Genomic DNA, 14,610 nt, shown 5'->3' on the forward strand with positions numbered 1-14,610 from the left:
TCTGTCCTCCATGGACAGGGTTAGAGATATGTTAAACATATAGTTCAGCGATTTATTGAACAATCAACCACAGAAGGTGATTGTGGTGCTTATAAAATGCCAATTTAACCTACATACCTAAATACATAGATGTCGATGTGTCTTTTTACATAATGACATTAATGTTTACAGTAGTGGTTGGCTTGATACTAAACTTCTCAGTTCGGGATCACATCTCCATTGGTCTATTACTGAGTATTCCTGGAATATTCAGTCGTCAACACAACACGACAACACAGCGTTCAAGGGAAAATTTGATACAACACTTCCAAAGAATACCTGATCAAATGACCACACACACTGGAAGGTGAAGGGACGACGTTGTTTCGGTCCGTCCTGGACCATTCTCAAGTCGATATATTATTGACTTGAGAATCGACTTGAGAATGGTCCAGGACGGACCGACACATCGTCGTCCCTTCACCTTCTAGTGTGTGGTCTGGTCAACTTACTTTAGCCACGTTATTGTGACTCATCGCCTGCAATACCTGATCAACCAGGAGAGCTGGTCAGAGACCGGACCGCGGGGACGATGATCACCCGAAATCAACGCAATGTAAGGTAAGGAGTTCCTCTCACACAATATCTGTAAATTGCCTGTTCCATATCCACTTTTCCATCACACATCCCTCTCCGTAAATGGGTGGAACAGTATCCTCGACTCCAGCCCCTGTTACCTTACCTTGAGGTTACCTTGAGGTGCTTCCGGGGCTTAGCGTCCCCGCGGCCCGGTCGTCGACCAGGCCTCCTCGTTGCTGGACTGGTCAACCAGGCTGTTGGAAGTGGCTGCTCTCAGCCGCTGTTCCGCTCAGCTGTTCGGATTAGGCTTCTGATTTATCTCCCATTTTGCTTTTCGAAGAGCCTCTCCGCTTCTCTTCGCGCTCTGAGGTACTCCCACCCCGACATCAAGTACTTTCCTCTTATGTTGTGTTGTTCCTGTATTTCCTTCCTGCTCCTCATGTTTATTCATTTTGCTTCCTTCCATACTTTCTTTGCAAGGAAAGAAAAACAGAGAAAGAGAATAGTGTTGAGAGTAAAAGAGAAGGATTGGGCAGGCACAAGACGAGAGGGAAATGAATGGATGGGAGGAGAAAAAAATGAATGGGGGGAAGATTAGAAGATTAGCAAGATAAGAAGGAAGAGGAGGAGGAGGAGGAGGGACGCAAACACAACAAAGAAAAAGGAACGAAAATCGTGAATTAAGAAGAGGGAAAAAAGGGAGAGGGGGAAAAGTGGCGTAAAGACAAAAAGAGCAATAACCACGGTAATTGCTGGGAAGGGAGACCATCTGGGAGAGGGGAAAGATGAGACAGGAGTATGTGGGAAAGACGCGGATAATCGAGGGAAGGAATGGAACCAAAACGGAGAGAACACGAGAGAAACAATGGCAGGAATGAGGGGGGAAGATTGGAGGAAGATTAGGTAGGTGAGGGGAAAAGATTGGAGGAAGGAGTCAGACAGGTAAAGGGAAAAGATTGGTGGAAGGATTCAGGCAGATAAAGGGATGAGATTGGAGGAAGGTTAGGCAGGTAAAGGGAAAAGATTGGAGGAAGGTTAGGCAGGTAAAGGGAAAAGATTGGAGGCAGGTGGCAAGCAGGTAAAGGGAAAAGATTGGAGGAAGGTTAGGCAGGTAAAAGGGAAAAGATTGGAGGAAGGAGTCAGACAGGTAAGGGGGAAAAGATTGGTGGAAAGAGTCAGGCAGATAAAGGGAAGAGATTGGAGGCAGGTGGCAAGCAGGTAAAGGGAAAAGATTGGAGGAAGGTTAGGCAGGTAAAAGGGAAAAGATTGGAGGAAGGAGTCAGACAGGTAAGGGGGAAAAGATTGGTGGAAGGAGTCAGGCAGATAAAGGGAAGAGATTGGAGGCAGGTGGCAAGCAGGTAAAGGGAAAAGATTGGAGGAAGGTTAGGCAGGTAAAAGGGAAAAGATTGGAGGAAGGAGTCAGACAGGTAAGGGGGAAAAGATTGGTGGAAAGAGTCAGGCAGATAAAGGGAAGAGATTGGAGGCAGGTGGCAAGCAGGTAAAGGGAAAAGATTGGAGGAAGGTTAGGCAGGTAAAAGGGAAAAGATTGGAGGAAGGAGTCAGACAGGTAAGGGGGAAAAGATTGGTGGAAGGAGTCAGGCAGATAAAGGGAAGAGATTGGAGGCAGGTGGCAAGCAGGTAAAGGGAAAAGATTGGAGGAAGGAGTCAGACAGGTAAGGGGAAAAGATTGGAACAAGGTGGCAGTCAGGTGAGAGGGGAAAACCGCACAAGAGAAAGATAGAGAGTGAGAAATAAAAGATAAGGAACCCAGGGTCGACCAAGGGTAGAAGAATAGAGGTGTGAGGACTGGATGGAGGGTTGATGGTTAGGTGGAGGCATGGGTGAAGGATGGAGGGGGATAGATGCAAGGATAGAGCCGAGGGGGATAGATGCAAGGATAGAGCCGAGGGGGATAGATGCAAGGATAGAGCCGGGGGGGGGGGGGGGTGGAAGGGAGGAATAGAGCTACATGTGCAGAAAGAGAGAGTAGCAGGACTAGGGTGGAGATGAGAGAGTGTGTGGTAAGGAAGTCAGAATGATTGAAATGAAACGGAATTGTAGAGCGCCATAGATAAGAGAAGACCCAGGCGACGAGGGGAGAGACAGAGGACAAGGGGAGAGGCAGAGGACGAAGGGAGAAGCAGAGGACGAGGGGAAACCCGGGTAACGAGGAGAAAAAGTGTGAAGGACATTGCTAGAGCCGACGAAGTAGACCTAGGGAGTGTGGCGATTGGCCTAAAGCAAGAATACCATCCACCTAAACTATCAAAATATAACGACACTTTGAGGTAAATAGATACACAACTATCCTAGTTTCTTGTGTATGTGTCTGTTCACCTAAATGAGCATTCTTTGCAGACATCAGCTCTAGGGCCCCGCCTTTCCTAATGCAATGGCTCCCATTTGCTTGTTACCCCATTTGTCCCCTTGCAAGCTTGCACTCTTACACTTAGAAAGTGTCTTCGTAAACACTCCCTCTCATGTTTACACTCTGCAAATGCCTCTTTAAACACTCCCTTTCAAGCTCTCTGACTCTTACCTCCAAGAAGTGTCCCTCTTCAACTCTGTGACTCATCTGGATTTCCAGATTAAAGAGCGCAAGTCTACCTCCTGCTGGAAGCGGTTAGGTTCCAGCTCGAACGCGTCCTGGAACATTTTTGGGTTAGCTCTCTCTCGCATCTGTTTGTCAATTACGCTCTTGACCCGAATCTTCTTTTCCTCAAGTCTGAGTACTTGATCCAGGGAAGACATTTCGCTCGTGTGAGTATCGATCCTGTGGTCCTGGGTTCGATCCCAGGCGCCGGCGAGAAACAATGGGCAGAGTTTCTTTCACCCTATGCCCCCTGTAACCTAGCAGTAAAATAGGTACCTGGGTGTTAGTCAGCTGTCACGGGCTGTTTCCTGGGGGGTGGAGGCCTGGTCGAGGACCGGGCCGCGGGGACACTAAGCCCCGAAATCATCTCAAGATAACCTCAAGAGTTAGTCAGCTGTCACGGGCTGCTTCCTGGGGGTGGAGGCCTGGTCGAGGACCGGGCCGCGGGGACACTAAGCCCCGAAATCATCTCAAGATATGGACGCGTTTCATTCCTTAGGAATTGTATGTCTTCATCGTGCTTCGGGTCTCCTAATTCAGCCATGTTGATTATACAAGACTTTCTTGCTTGCGTCAATCCACTGTCTATTGATCAGTTGATTGTGTGATAATCATCTGTGTTGCTCAGTGGAATGAACCTGTTTTTCAACTCATAATCAGCGTAACTCATTATACATCTACCGTCTCTCTGTCTACCTTACGTCTACATCTACCTTGTGTCTACATCTACCTTGTGTCTATTCAACCTGTCCTCTCGGATAAGGTATCGAACTGTGACGGCAAAATCCACAACGAACAAAATACGACGTCGTAGCGTAAATCATAACGACTCACAGAAACGTTTTGTAAGCGCGAACCGGTCGGTTAGGTTAGGGTTCGTGTGTTTTTTAGTACACCATTTCCTGTCCGTTGTGGCAACTTGAGATGATGGGGCTGCTTGGTTGGTGATCTGATCACGCAGACTATTGGACGCCGCTGCTTGCAGACGAGATACGCAATAACTTACATGGAAAATTTGATTAAGAAAGACTTGTTTCCAAATATGCAAAAAAAAAAAAACAGCCTATTTGAAGATTATAGGTTTACTGCCTACGCTATAAGAGATCTATAATCATTTAGCGTCCTCAACAGTCAGGTTGATCAGACCAGCAGAGAGGATTGTCCAGAGGCCCAAGTTCGGGGACATTGATCACCGGAACCGCCGCAGCGGAAGAGATAAGAGGACCTTCTGTGGAATGAACGATAAGAAGAGGTGATAACTGAGCAAGGAGAGGACGATAATGAAGAGGCGAGGAAGATGTGGATAAGAAAGGAGGTGGAAGGAATAGCAAAATGGGATGGGAATAATGTGAGTGTGTGTGTACTCACCTAGTTGTGCTTGCGGGGGTTGAGCTCTGGCTCTTTGGTCCCGCCTCTCAACCGTCAATCAACTGATGAACAGATTCCTGAGCCTATTGGGCTCTATCATATCTACATTTGAAACTGTGTATGGAGTCAGCCTCCATGTGTGTGTGTGTGTGTGTGTGTGTGTGTGTGTGTGTGTGTGTGTGTGTGTGTGTGTGTGTGTGTGTGTGTGTGTGTGTGTGTGTGTGTATTCACCTAGTTGTTCTTGCTTGAGCTTCGGCTCTTTGGTCCCGCCTCTCAACTGTCAATCAACTAGTGTACAGATTCCTGAGCCTACTGGGGCTCTATCATATCTACAGCTGTTGTGTGTCTGTGTGTGGGGTACAGCTCTTGGATCCCGCCTCTCAACCATTAACCAACGGGTATATACACACAGAAATCACAATAGCGTGATGCATCAAATGAATAAGGCAGCGTCTGGGATCCTCTCGGACGTAGGTTCGAATCCTCGTCACGGCCCTTGTGGATTTCTTCAACGGGTATATATATATATATATATAGGTTCCAGAGCCTTGTGTGTTAAATCATATTTACATTTAAATACGCGAATGGAGACTGCCTGCACCACTCCACACTTGCTAATGCATTCCAACTGTTCTCTGACACTGACAAATTTCTCCCTAATGTCTCTGTTGCTCATTTGGGCCCGCAGTTTTAATCTGTATCTCCCACGTTCGTGTTCTACCCATGCTAAACAGTCTATCATAATCTATCCCCTCCATCTCCCCCTCAAATATTTTATGTGTGATCCTATCTACCTTGTTCCTTTAATCTTTCAGTGACGTGAGGTTTATCTCCATTAGTCTTTCCTCGTAACTCATACCTATTAGCTCTGGTGGCATGCCTTTAAACTCTCTTCAGCTTTGTGTTTAAAATAGGCCAGGGGGCTAGATTCACGAAAGCACTTACGAACGTGTACATCTTTCCTCAATCTTTGATGCCTTTGGTTACATTTACTAAACAGTTTACAGGCATGAAAACTTCCCATTCAACTGTTGGTATTGTTATAAACAGCCTCCTGGTGCTTCGGAGCTCATTAACTGTTTAATAATTGTAAACAAAGCCTCCAAAGATTGAGAAAAGATGTACACGTTCGTAAGTGTTTTCGTGAATCTGGCCCCAGGAGTCCACGTTGGTCTACATAGACAAGAACTGGTCTGACATGAATGGTATACAAGGTCCTGAATGATTGTGTATTCAGATTCCCTTAAGGTAACTTTTATGTTAGCCAACCCTCCTTATACAGCTATTGACGTGGTTGTTAAAGATTCGCTACCTGGAACAAAGTTCCAAGTAGCACGGGCTGTGGTGATCCCGTAGGTGGTATATATATTGATGTGGACTTCTGTTGTTGGGTAATGAGCTCTAAGTCATTTTCTCTGTCCGATTTTGGGTATTGTCTTTATTACAATGTGGCGCCTTGAGGGGGGGGGGGGCCGGCTTGCTGTTTAGCACGCAGTTCCACTACTTTGCACTTCCCTGAGTTTAACTCTAGTAGCCACTGTAGTTTCCTATAGTCATCTATCGAATTTATCTTATTCTTGTAGGTCTTTCACGTGGATTAGTAATGTGATTGGCCAATGGGGCTCGCGCTCACAGCATCCTAACGCTCTGAGGTCTCTCCTCTCACTATCCTTCTGTTGCAAGGGTGCCAATTCATTCACTGCATCACTATCACTCTTGCCTGTATCTCCACTGTGTGTGTGTGTGTGTGTGTGTGTGTGTGTGTGTGTGTGTGTGTGTGTGTGTGTGTGTGTGTGTGTGTGTGTGTGTGTGTGTACTCACCTAATTGTGCTTGCGAGGGTTGAGCTCTGGCTCTTTGGTCCCGCCTCTCAACCGTCAATCAACAGGTGTACAGGTTCCTGAGCCTATTGGGCTCTATCATATCATACACATTTAAAATACACATTTAATCATATATCATACCATACACATTTAAAACTGTGTATGGAGTCAGCCTCCACCACATTACTTCACACACACACACACACACACACACACACACACACACACACACATTACGTGTGTGTGTGTGTGGGTGTGCACGCTTTCGCAAGAGCGCTCGTGCGCGCTGGTAAGCATTCTCCTCCCCCACTTACCACAGCTCAGGGAAGTGGCAGCAGCTCCACCTACATCCGCGCCCGAGGCTGGCTGGCCAGTGCAAACTTTTAGACGGCAAAAAACCCTTTAAGAGATTCACTAATAAAAATTACCGAGAGGCGCGTCGATAGGGGTCGCTCTGACCGCCGCGCCACTGAGCCATAGAGGCCAGCAGGACTGTAGAGATCTGGTGGGGGCCCAGAGAGCCTATGAGAGCCTACGTGCCGCAGGGCAGGGGGCGTGCCGCAGGGCAGGGGGCGTGCCGCAGGGCAGGGGCGTGCCGCAGAGTAGGGGCGTGCCGCAGGGCAGGGGGCGTGCCGCAGGGCAGGGGGCGTGCCGCAGGGCAGGGGGCGTGCCGCAGGGCAGGGGGCGTGCCGCAGGGCAGGGGCGTGCCGCAGGGTAGGGGCGTGCCGCAGGAGGCGGGGGCGTGCCGCAGGACGGGCGTACCGCGTCAATGTCGCCTCCTGGAGCAGTAGCAGCAACAGCCTGGGTGGATGGACAGAGTGTGTACGACAGCTGTCGGTACGGGACGAGACGGAAGGTGAGGCCAAGATGCAAGTGTTGAGTGCGTGTTGCGGCGTGTTGAGTGCGTGTTGCAGCGTGTTGAGTGCATGTTGTAGCGTGTTGAGTGTGTGTTACAGCGTGTTGAGTGCGTGTTGCAGCGTGTTGAGTGCGTGTTGCAGCGTGTTGAGTGCATGTTGTAGCGTGTTGAGTGTGTGTTACAGCGTGTTGAGTGCGTGTTGCAGCGTGTTGAGTGCATGTTGTAGCGTGTTGAGTGCGTGTTACAGCGTGTTGAGTGCATGTTGTAGCGTGTTGAGTGTGTGATGCAGCGTGTTGAGTGTGTGTTGCAGCGTGTTGAGTGCGTGTTGCGGCGTGTTGAGTGCGTGTTGCAGCGTGTTGAGTGTGTGTTACAGCGTGTTGAGTGTGTGTTACAGCGTGTTGAGTGTGTGTTACAGCGTGTTGAGTGTGTGTTACAGTGTGTTGAGTGTGTGTTACAGCGTGTTGAGTGCGTGTTGCAGTGTGTTGAGTGCGTGTTGCAGTGTGTTGAGTGTGTTATAGCGTGTTGAGTGCGTGTTACAGCGTGTTGAGTGCGTGTTACAGCATGTTGAGTGTGTTACAGCGTGTTGAGTGTATGTTGTAGCATGTTGCAGTGTGTTGAGTGTGTGTTGCAGTGTGTTGAGTGTGTGTTGCGGCGCGTTGAGTGTGTGTTGCGGCGTGTTGAGTGCGTGTTACAGCGTGTTGAGTGCGGTGTTGCAAGCGGCGTGAGGCAACTGCTCTAGCAACTGGTCCTCGGGGCCTGCGGCAGCAAAGGTCGCTCTCTGCGGCTGCGACAATGAGTGGCCAGCGCACCCCCCCCCCACCCACCCCCACCAACCCACACCCACACACCCACTCCCATCTCCCACCTACCCCTACCCCCCAGGTCACCCCCCATCCCATCCCTTCCCTTCCCCCCTCCCACCCACACTTACACACCCCAATTGTCGCCACAAGTAAGAACAAGCTGGGAGAGACACGCACACCACCACTACCACCACTACCACCACATTCTGTGCCCTGTGGTGGTGTGGTGGTGGTGGTGTGGTGGTGGTGGTGTGGTGGTGGTGGTGGTGGTGTGGTGGTGGTGGTGGTGTGGTGGTGGTGGCTTGTGTGGTCACGTCTTTACCACTGGTAAGGCTACCACCATCCCACTATCATCGCTTACCACCATCCCTCTATCATCACTTACCACCATCCCTCTTCCATCACTATCTGTGTCTCTACCACTGTTGCTACCACCATCCCTCTATCATCACTTACCACCATCCTTCTTCCATCACTACCTGTGTCTCTACCACTGTTGGTATCACTACCTGTCTCTCTCTACCACAATTGCTACCACGATATCCTACCATCACTACAAATCCCTGAGTCACTACCACTATTCCTACCCCCTCCCCCCATCAGTACCACCATTTCTACCACCAATACCACCATTTCTACCACCAATACCACCATCCCTACCACCAATACCACCATTCCTACCACCAATACCACCATTCCTACCACCAATACCACCATCCCTACCACCAATACCACCATTCCTACCACCAATACCACCATCCCTACCACCAATACCACCATCCCTCCTACTACCACCATTAACAGAACCACCTGTTTCTACATACACAAGTGCGGCTAGATAGAGATGATGAGTCGCGATAACGTGGCCCAAGAGCTAACACCCAACCCACGCATCTGAAATGGAAGATTTGACGACGTTTCGGGGAGTTTCAGCCCCGCTCCTGTGCCGGGTAAGTCCACTACGGGCTCACCATAGCCCGTGCTACTTGCCCCGCTCCTGTGCCGGGTAAGTCCACTACGGGCTCACCATAGCCCGTGCTACTTGCCCCGCTCCTGTGCCGGGTAAGTCCACTACGGGCTCACCATAGCCCGTGCTACTTGCCCCGCTCCTGTGCCGGGTAAGTCCACTACGGGCTCACCATAGCCCGTGCTACTTGCCTCGCTCCTGTGACGGGTAAGTCCACTACGGGCTCACCATAGCCCGTGCTACTTGCCCCGCTCCTGTGCCGGGTAAGTCCACTACGGGCTCACCATAGCCCGTGCAACTTGCCCCGCTCCTGTGCCGGGTAAGTCCACTACGGGCTCACCATAGCCCGTGCTACTTGCCCCGCTCCTGTGCCGGGTAAGTCCACAACGGGCTCACCATAGCCCGTGCTACTTGGAACGTTTTGTTCCGAGTAGCTGAATCTATAGCGATAACAGCAACGTTTCGGTCGGTCATGGACCATTATTAAGTCCCTAATGGTCCAGTATGGACCGAAACGTTGTCGATTCTCCATTTTCTGTTGTATAGTTTGGGTGTCTGTAAGTGGCTATGAGGATTTGTGAACTCCTTTGAAGGACCTGCAACGGTGACGGGTCAAAATAACCGTTTCCAACGGTAACTACTTACTCCAACGGTAACTACTTACTCCAACGGTAACTACTTACTCCAACGGTAACTACTTACTCCAACGGTAACTACTTACTCCAACGGTAACTACTCTACCGTTTCTGGGATGTATTATCTAGATAAACTGACTTGAACTAGGTATACGCACCAAAACAAACGCATATTTACATGCGCAGCAGAACGCACACATTCCTAAGGAGAGAACTACATGTAAACAGGACATGCAAATGACACAATTAGTAAGGGAACTATTAGGGGGGGGGAAAGCGCCAAGCCTTTACAACTATATAGCACTGGGAAGGGGTAAGGATAACGATTTGGGATGGGACGGAGGAAGGAATGGTACCCAACCACTTGTGGACGGTCGGGGATTGAACGCCGACCTGCAAGAAGCGAGACCGTCGCTCTACCGTCCGACCCAAGTGGTTGGACGACACAATTAGGTGACACTTGAGGCGAGATAAGTGGTATCAGAGTTGACTTAAACGAGGTATGAGGAGCGAGTAGAATAACTATAGATTTTGTACGAGGATCAACTGGCTTCGTTCTCGACTCACAATCCGGGAAGAAGAGGGGGGGGGGGGGTGGCGGATTCAATTCCCGGGCAGAACAGAAGAGGTTATGCACGTTTTCTTTCACCTAATACATCTGCTCACCTAGCAGTGACTAGGTATCCAGGAGTTAGGCAAGTGTTGAGGGGTTGCATCGTGGGTGATGAGGTCAGTAGTTCAACTTTAGTGGGACCTTGATATAAGTCTAAATATATAAATATACACAGGCTTCCTGTCCCCCCAACTATAATTATTATGTATGTAATTAACCTCAACATCGCCCGTGGATGGGAGGTAGAGAAGCTGACCCGGGAGCTAGAGCTTGACCCTACACAAACACAGCAAGGTTCACACACACACACACACACACACACACACACACACACACACACACACACACACACACACACACACACACACACACACACAGGAGTTTTAGGGGGTGATGTGGTGGAGGCTGACTCCATACACAGTTTCAAGTGTAGATATGATAGAGCCCGTAGGCTCAGGAATCTGTACACCTGTTGATTGACGGTTAAGAGGCGGGACCAAAGAGCTGCAGAGCTCAACCCCCGCAAACACAACTTGGTGAGTACACACACACACACACACAAACAGACCTCGGACACCTTGGGCCACGAATTACAAACACTACCACAGGTGGACCGTCAGACTGCCCGCCCGTCCACACACAGGAGACTACTACAAGGGTGACAAGGAAATCATCATCTCTCGCTTGGTTGATTTTCAGATAGGCAGTCTCCCTCCTTCCCTCTCCTATCCCTTCAAACCTGCCCTCCCACGCGTCGCCTCTCCCTTCCCGTGGCCCCTTCCATCCTATCCTCACCCCTCCCACCCTGTCCTCACCCCTCCCACCCTATCCTCACCCCTCCCACCCTCTCACCCCATGCAATCCAGAATGTGCTGACGCCTCTAAAACTCACCACGGCGGCTATGATGACCTGCAAAAACGAACTCGCCTAATTCTTCCTGCTGGGGCGGCTGAGCTTCAGCTCCCTGGTCCGGTCTCTTAACCGTCAATCGATTTACATTTGAGGTTGTGAAAGCTAAGAAATTTATATCTAACTCAGCTCAGTCGCTTAAGGCAGTGTCTGTGATGCTCCCGGACGCAGGTTCGAATCCTCGTCACGGCCCTTGTAGATTTGTTCATTTAAGTTTATATCTAGTCTCTTAGACAAGGATATTCATTTGGTTTCTTGGGCTGGACGGTAGAGCGACGGTCTCGCTTCATGCAGGTCGGCGTTCAATCCCCGACCGTCCATGTGGTTGGGCACCATTCCTTTCCCACCTCAAATCCCTCGTTCGTGTTCCACACACGAAAAATTGCCTGACGTTACCTGCCGCGTCTATCCCCCTGAGAATTTTGTATGTGGTGATCATGTCCCCTGATGAATAACATATGCTGAAGACTACAGACTCGCTCAGTTTGAAAACCTGTGTGTGTGTGTTGCAAGGAGGCAAAGTGGCGTCCTAACCTGCATTAAGCTGTAGCGTCAGCACCCGGTTCGAGCCCCGTACCGGCGCCCGGTTCGAGCCCCGTACCGACGCCCGGTACAGGATAACGTCAGCACATTCCCGCCGCTTGTGCTGACGGAATGTGGCGGTGGTGTGGCGGGCGGTGGTGATTGACGGGAGACGCAACAACGTGAGGGCGGGTGGGAGGGGACTAAATGCAGTGAGGGCGGGTGAGAGGGGACTGAATGCAGGGAGGGCGTGTGGGAGGGGACTGAATGAAGTGAGAGCATGTGGGAGGGGACTGAATGCAGGGAGGGCGTGTGGGAGGTGACTAAATGAAGTGAGAGCATGTGGGAGGGGACTGAATGCAGTGAGGGCGGGTGGGAGGTGACTAAATGAAGTGAGAGCATGTGGGAGGGGACTGAATGCAGTGAGGGCGGGTGGGAGGTGACTAAATGAAGTGAGAGCGTGTGGGAGGGGACTGAATGCAGTGAGGGCGTGCGGGGGCGCGTGCACGCTCCGAGCACAAACAAAAGATGGGACTTTACCAGGAACAAATATCAGGGTGTTGTAGTGAGCGGAAGTCAACTCTTATCTCATAGATTTTGCAGGCCGGGTCCTTCAGCTGCTGGGCTCTGCCTTTTCGACTGTCCATCGTCTAATGACTCCAGACACCTCAGTCTTACCTCCTTTCAGGTCATTCCACTTGTTTACTGCGGCTCATCTGCGCGTCTGTATCTTTCATGGGTGTTTTGTATGTTAGGATCATATCCCCTCCCTCTTATTCTTTCTTCTAGTGTTATTTGTACTCACTTAGTTGTGCTTGCGGGGGTTGAGGTTCGGCTCTTTGGTCTCGCCTCTCAACCGTCAATCAACAGATGAGACGGTTGGTTGTGTGTGTGTGTGTGTGTGTGTGTGTGTGCTCACCTAGTTGTACTCACCTAGTTGTGTTTGCGGGGGTTGAGCTCTGGCTCTTTGGTCCCGCCTCTCAACCGTCAATCAACAGTTGAGACGGTTGGTTGTGTGTGTGTGTGTGTGTGCGTGTGTGTGTGTGTGTGTGTGTGTGTGTGTGTGTGTGTGTGTGTGTGTGTGCGCGTGCGTGCGCTGCGTAAGGAATGCGTACGTGTCTGAGAGGAAGAGATGCCGAGCGAGTCATAGTGAGGTTCTAGGCTGTCAACAGGAGAACATGAAAGAGTTTTGATAGCAAGGCGAGAAGTGGGTGTTGGGGCGTTGCTCGGGGGGAGGGAGGGAGAGAAGGTAGAAGGGAGGGAGGGAGGGAGGGAGAGAAGGTAGCAGGGAAGCAGGGACACGAAGTCCTCCCTAGGGGGGGGGGGGTAGACAGAACCTCCGATAATGATATTATTGATACCTGGTTGATGGGGTTCTGGGAGTTCTTCTACTCCCCAAGCCCAGCCTGAGGCCAGGGGTGACTTGTGAGAGTTTGGTCCACCAGGCTGTTGCTTGGAGCGCTGGAGGTCTGGTGGATCCAACCCAGTCAGTGATTAGCGTGATAAATTGGTTGACGAGGGATTGCTTAAGTTGAAAATGGTTGACGGGGATGTCCTGGAACAGGCTGAAAATAGTAGAGGAATGGAGTGCCTATGATGCAGGTTAAGAGCGGATGGGGTAGTAGAGTAAAGAAAGCGTGGAGTAAGAGGAAGGTTGAGACATGTTTGGAGGTGAAGGAGGGATGAGGTGACGTGGAGCATTAAGGAGCAGGGAAGGGGGAAGGGATGGGGAGGGAGGGAGGGAGGGAAGGGGGGGGGGGGAAGGATCATGCATTGTTGTGGAACAGGAGAGGGGAGAGAGAGAGGGAGAGGAATGAGGTCAGGTATGCTGAATCACACAGCTGGGAAGGAAGCAGTGTTGCGATGTTTGCTAATACCAGAGGTCCAGTTGGGGGAGGGGGGGGGGGGGGGGAAAGGCCTTTTTTTGGGAATAGGGAAGGGGGGGTGGGGGGGGATAGGGAGGTCCGGAGTAGAGAAGATGGAGACGTTAAGGTAAAGTAAGGTAAGCTTGCTCTCTCTCTCTCTCTCTCTCTCTCTCTCTCTCTCTCTCTCTCTCTCTCTCTCTCTCTCTCTCTCTCTCTCTCTCTCTCTCGTATTACAGAGCTGTCGAGTGTTTGTGTATTTCAACATACATATGTGCGCCTATAGATGAATAATGTGTGGCCTTCATTCATACACACTCAGATGCTTATGTACATGTTTATATATATTTCAGGGTCGGTGTTTTCTCGTGTGTGTGTGTGTGTGTGTGTGTGTGTGTGTGTGTGTGTGTGTGTGTGTGTGTGTGTGTGTGTTGTGGTTTGGGGGGGGGGGGGAATTCTTGTGTGCATTCCAACTAGGAATTATATATTGTGGGACTTAAACTGCCGCTAAGAAGCTCCAAGCTCTTGGGCCACCAGCTGTGGGCGCGAAGCGTCTCGCCTTGGAGTAATTTAATCTTTCTAGCACCGAATCTTCAAGCATTTCGATTGTGGTCCACACACCCTGGTGGATGATTGTTCTGCTGCTGCTCTTAGTGCCTTGTTTTGTTCTGCTTGTAGGTGTTTGAATCTTATTTTTCTTTAAAACAGCCAGATTTCGCCAGGGTTCGACACCAATAAGGGGCAAGAGTTGCTAGAACCTAAATTAAGCGAGTTAAACCAAAGGCAAAGTTAGCAAATCAGCGCCAAAATGGATTACCTCTCCAATACCTGGGAACGCCGAGCACACTTTTAAGCTGTAAATGTGCTTAATTTACACAAGAACAAATTCACACAAACAGATCATCTCTATAAGAGGAAAAAAAAAGCAGGTACCGCAGCAGACGGTACGGTAGAGGCTTAACTGGTCCAGTAGGTGCATCCGGTGCACTAGTAACACAGTCAGCAGATGCAGCAGCAGCAGAAACAGCAGCAGCAGCAGAAACAGCAGCAGCAAGGCACGAAACATAGCAGTCATAACATTGGAAGAAAACTACTATACTAT

At 50.1% G+C, this 14,610-nt stretch overlaps 1 protein-coding gene across 7 annotated transcripts in view; it reads right to left on the reverse strand.

Moving 5' to 3' along the window:
• The window catches only part of LOC123767948 (fat-like cadherin-related tumor suppressor homolog), a 511,054-nt gene that overhangs the window by 478,270 nt on the left and 18,174 nt on the right, over positions 1–14,610 (reverse strand). The gene's annotated exons all lie outside the window — the stretch shown is intronic.

Source organism: Procambarus clarkii, chromosome 58, assembly GCF_040958095.1.
Source record: "Procambarus clarkii isolate CNS0578487 chromosome 58, FALCON_Pclarkii_2.0, whole genome shotgun sequence".
In the NCBI taxonomy this organism is placed as follows: Eukaryota; Metazoa; Arthropoda; class Malacostraca; order Decapoda; family Cambaridae; genus Procambarus; species Procambarus clarkii.